This window comes from Sapajus apella, unplaced genomic scaffold (genome assembly GCF_009761245.1).
Source record: "Sapajus apella isolate SASKATOON/1434 unplaced genomic scaffold, GSC_monkey_1.0 scaffold30, whole genome shotgun sequence".
NCBI classification, from domain to species: domain Eukaryota; kingdom Metazoa; phylum Chordata; class Mammalia; order Primates; family Cebidae; genus Sapajus; species Sapajus apella.
In genome coordinates, this window is record NW_022436970.1 from 16,532,261 (window position 1) to 16,537,318 (window position 5,058).

General features: G+C 41.0%; 1 long non-coding RNA gene across 1 annotated transcript; it reads left to right on the forward strand.

Moving 5' to 3' along the window:
• Nucleotides 1-549: 549 nt before the first annotated feature.
• On the forward strand, nucleotides 550-4,743 carry LOC116561675. The gene is made up of 3 exons (XR_004273550.1): nucleotides 550-766; nucleotides 3,645-3,737; nucleotides 4,466-4,743. It is a non-coding gene; the product is annotated as an uncharacterized LOC116561675 (long non-coding RNA).
• Nucleotides 4,744-5,058: the final 315 nt, after the last annotated feature.

The following is a 5,058-nucleotide window of genomic DNA, read 5'->3' on the forward strand; positions in this document are numbered from 1 at the left end:
AGATGATCCATTAAAATGGAAGAGTAGAGTTTAAGTTCTTCAGAACCATGCCTGAAGAAACCCAGGGCAGACTGCACTGAAATGGCCCACACTGGGCTGGATGAGGGGCATCTTGTACAGAGATCATGATGAGCCAAAGACTAGTTTTTCCACCAATTTCTGAGCCACATAGTTCTATTTCCCCAGACTTGTAGTGGATTTTGTGCTCATACACAACTGAGATTGTGAGACCGTATGATGAGAAATAATGTGACTTAGAAAAGTAAAATAATGTAGTACTTCTGTCTCCTTAGTGTTTGGCAGGATAAAATAAATACCAATTATAACTTCTATTAGGGTTCGATCAGAGAACTATTACTCTGTGAATGACATACAATAAGCAATTTATTTTAGGAATTAGATGTTATGTGATTGTGCACTGGTTAAGAAGTCTATGCAAAGTGATGGACATGGTATGTGACTGCAAGGCTGTTACAGGTAACAGATGACAGGTTACGGGTAAGCCAGGTTGGCAGCTGGGACATACAGTGAGGCCTAATAAAACCCACACACTGACACTTATTAATATGAATTAAAACTGATTAGAACAAACTAGAACTTAGATTTGTTTCTCACCATCTCCAACCCAGGTGATGTGGGTGAGCTGCAGGAGAAGCTGGCAGCTTTCCCCACAGAGCTGGACACACACATGTTCAGGACTCAGAACTGAAGAAAGATCCCGGGGAGTGAAAGTGCTGCAGGCCTGGGTGAAGTCCACAGAAACAAAGTCAATGGGCGGGATGTCTGTGAGCTGTTCTAGGGTCCAACCCCCTACACTGAACTTTAGTGAGTAAAACTAACGTTGTTTGACAAGCAGAGCCCCAGGAAAAAATGTTGCTAGTGGACTACCAGAGGTAATAGAGAGAAGGGCCACTCTTTGTTTCAACTGTTTCAACCCCTTAATACTAGATCCAAAGACTGTGGCTATGGGGGAAGCATTATACAGCTGTTGCTGACTTAGAGCATGCTCCACCTCCTGGACAGCATTGTTCCAGGCTCACAAAATGTTTCCACTAGCTAGCATGGTAACCAAGTCTTTAGAATTCCATTCCACTAATACATCAGGCCAGTGACATCAAGGTGCTTGATCGGAGACATAAGACCAATGAAAATTTCATGCTCTGGGCCCCATTTTTAAAATTTCATTTGCTGAAAAATTAGTTCCTTGGTCAGAAGCAATGCAATGTGGAATATCAAGATAAAGGCATTCTGTAATTTTATGGATGACAGTTTTAGCAGAACTGTATGGATAGAAGGGAAGGAAAATCCACATTTAGAGAAAGTATCTATGTTAGTGAAAGCAAAGATGTGTCCCTTTCATGATGGAAATAGTCCAGTATAATCAACCTGCTTCCAGAGACTGGCTGAACCCCTCCCCAAACCCCTTCCCATGGGAAAGGTTGTTTCATTGGGACTCAGTGGTGTCTTAATGATGTTAGGTTTCAATATTGGCTGCAACTAGATTGTCTGAGTGAGTGAAGTCCATGTTGCTGAATCGTTATTTCCCTACCCATCACACAATGGCCACTTTTATAACAATCCTATTGGGCCAGGATGGGGATTATTACAGAAACAACAAAAACTGGCGTCAAAAGAATATGTCATCTGGCTGGGCATGGTGGCTCACGCCTGTAATCCCAGCACTTTGGGAGGCTGAGGGGGGTGGATCACCTGAGGTCAGGAGTTTGAGACCAGCCTGGCCAACATGGTGAAACTCCATCTCTACTAAAAATACAAAAATTAGCGAGGCATGGTGGCAGGCATCTATAATCCCAGCTACCTGGGAGGCTGAGGCATGAGAATCACTTGAATTAAGGAGGCAGAGGTTGCAGTGAGCTGAGATCACGCCACTGCACTCCAGCCTCAGTGACAGGAGGCAGAGGTTGCAGTGAGCTGAGATCACGCCACTGCACTCCAGCCTCAGTGACAGAATAAGACTACATTTCAAAAAAAAAAAAATCATCTGGTCCTTTTGAATATTATGCTGCTCCTCTGTTCAATTTCTCCTTGGTAAGAATTTGCATAGGGCACAAATATATTGAGATTTCCTTTCAATTCAGAGAGTTCTATTCTTATCCTTCTTTCCCAGGCTTTCTTGTTAATAATTTTCTGATAGTAATTTGCAATTCCCTTTTCACCCATTACCAAACTATTAGCCACTGCATGAGTGTCCATTGTAGATGGTTCCTTTGCCCATGCCTTCTTGAAGGCAAAGTAAATGACCAGGTATGCACCAGGTGCTGTCCACCAGGAAGTGTCCTATACTGAGCATTGCCTGGAGTGGGGCTGTAGCACTTCAGCTTTCTACTTGCAGGTGCTGTAAGCACATTGTGTTGCATTTTCTGCAAACAGGCTCAATTTTTCTTCACCTGTAAATTGTTTATATAGTTCTTTACTCACAGACTGTAACAAGCATTCTGGTCATGGGCATATGAACAATGTACTCATGTAACTTACTTGTATCTTTAGGACAAGCTGGAGCTGGATTAGCACATCATACTTTCCTTTGATAAGGAGTCTGGGTTCTTTTTCTATAGAGCTGAAAAACACTTGGTCCAAGATTCTGAAAATATGTGTAGTGAGACAAAGTGGGAGTTGGAGGAGCTGTGGCCCATGCCAACAAGGTGAAATAGCAGATCTGTGACAATGATATGAGCTACCACAGTGCATGGCACTTCACAGATCTTCACGACATTAAAAAATTACTTTGCATGTTTACTATGTTTTATTTCTTTGGCATATTACAGGTAAGTTGCTGCTGCATTAGTTTCTTTCTAAATATTTTCTTTCTGCACTTTCTTTATAAAACCATTTCCACTTTCCAAGAAGAGGCCAATACTACACGCATCACAGACGCCATCTACCATGCTGTTATACTGGTAGGTTGCGAGACCCAGTGCTCTATGGGATGTTATTGACAGCAAACTACCACACAGTGTCTCCCGAAAGATGAGTGCTACTTTTCCTCTAGCCGAAAGCAAAGAGGAGGGATTCGATTTCCAGAAATAAGATCTGAAGTCCTGAACAGAATAAATTTCTCTAAGGCAATATATATTGAAGTAAGTTTCTGCCATAACGCATGCCAAAATAGGTTATCTTCCAGGTACTTAAAATGTACGAGGCTGCCTGTCAGACTCTTGTCAACAGTAAATGGGTCCTCACTGCCCTTTAATGCAGGACGGTAAACCAAACTCCTGCTTGCCATATCCAAAGAATTTCAGCTCTGAAAGGAACAATAGGAATTTTCAACCCCCAACCTCTCACTTTCAGTTGGAAAACTGACACTCATCAAAGTGCAATGCTGTGCCCACTAAGCTGAATTCAAGGTAACTTCTATTTCACAGAATGAGTTGTGTCCCATTCCATTGATTCTATTGGCACAATGATAAATAAAAGAAAAACCAGTTTTGGAAGGTGGATAGGATGGAAATTACCAATCATCTTTCTTTGTTTTGGAGGGTAATAACAGCATTTTGTAGGTCTTTGGTAGTCAAGCAGGGTCATTGGATTTGTTCTGGCTGATAGATTGTGAAAGGATGGGACTCACAGCCCATTCAGACTGAACAGTAAATGGCTTCTCTAGCTTCTTTCTTCTCCTGCCACAGTGACCGTGGAAACTTCCTGCTGAGATGGAGAAACGATGGCTCATTGTGTCTGCATCCCTGAGCTTTCACCTGGAAGAGGCACCGACCTTGTGTGTGAGTAACAGCTAAATGTCTGTTTTGTTATACCACTGAGATTTCAGGGTTTGATTATTTGTTATAGCACCGTACACTATTTTACCCTGACTAATATATTTTAAAGTATGCTTATATTAAAAATGAAGTGATTTATAGAGACTTGGCAGAATGACTAATGAAGAGTGGCCAGTGTTCTAATTTTGTCAATGATCAGCTTACGCTGAAGGCATTAAGTGCTCTAGGCACAGGAAGTATGTCCCCAATTATAGTATATGTTGGATAGAGCATATTTACTTATTGAATATTTATTTAGAATATGCTGGAGATTTTATAGAAAAGTGAATATGAAATAATGATACTTTAGATTTTGTAAGTGCTGAAAAGTGTAATTTTAATTCTAGTTATTAAAATTACCTCTATTATAAATGTGGCTAAATTATATACCTTCTGCTTCTGGACATCACTAGGCCCAAATGTCCCATCTTTTTTTCCAGATTTCAGCACAGTATAACTCTGATGATTCCCTTTGGAGTCTTATATTTGGGGATGGACCTACTATGAGTATCACGAGTAAATTCTCTAATAAAATAATCAGTGCTTACACTATAGGAATAATCTGCTTGGTTGAGAATCATTAAAGCCTACCAATCTGTGATTATTATTTTTACTTATTTAGAGGACCTTAATGAAAGCAAAATGTGTACTTTACAAAGTATAAAAGTAAAAGCCTTTTTCTTATGCTTCAGGGGTAAGTCTGCAGACTTTCATTGTTGAAGATATATTTCACTCCGAATAGTGAATCAGAGTGAGATGAAACATCTGGCTAATAAAATGTCTCAAACCTCAAACCACTTTAGATATTTGGAAATCTTCCCCACACATTTATTATAAAACACATAGAGACCCAGAAAAAAAATGGCACTCTATGTTGAAGATGGGACGTAAGTGTCATTGATGTAAAATCCTTGGATTTCTTTTGTGTAGATGTAGACTGCGATTGTCAGTATATGCTCCGTAAAGTTGCTGGTCATTGTGTATATTTAAAATTTGGCAGTTAGGCCTGTAGTAATCTCCCACACGTGATGGTGAGCCAGGAGGTGATAGGCCCATGCTTGTTTCTTTCCTCTCTCTGCTCAGCCAGCACAGTGTGTGCTGTTCAGCCTCATGCTGGTCACCAAACAGTCACTCTGTGGTGCTCCAGTTCCAACTCTCAGCTGTGTTGCACACAGAAAGAAAGACAAGAGCAAAACTGCAGCCAGCAGAGTGTGCCCACTTTGAGAGAGCTTGTCCAGAAGCTGGCGAGGGTGGCGTCATGCCCTCTGTTTACATCAGACCACCG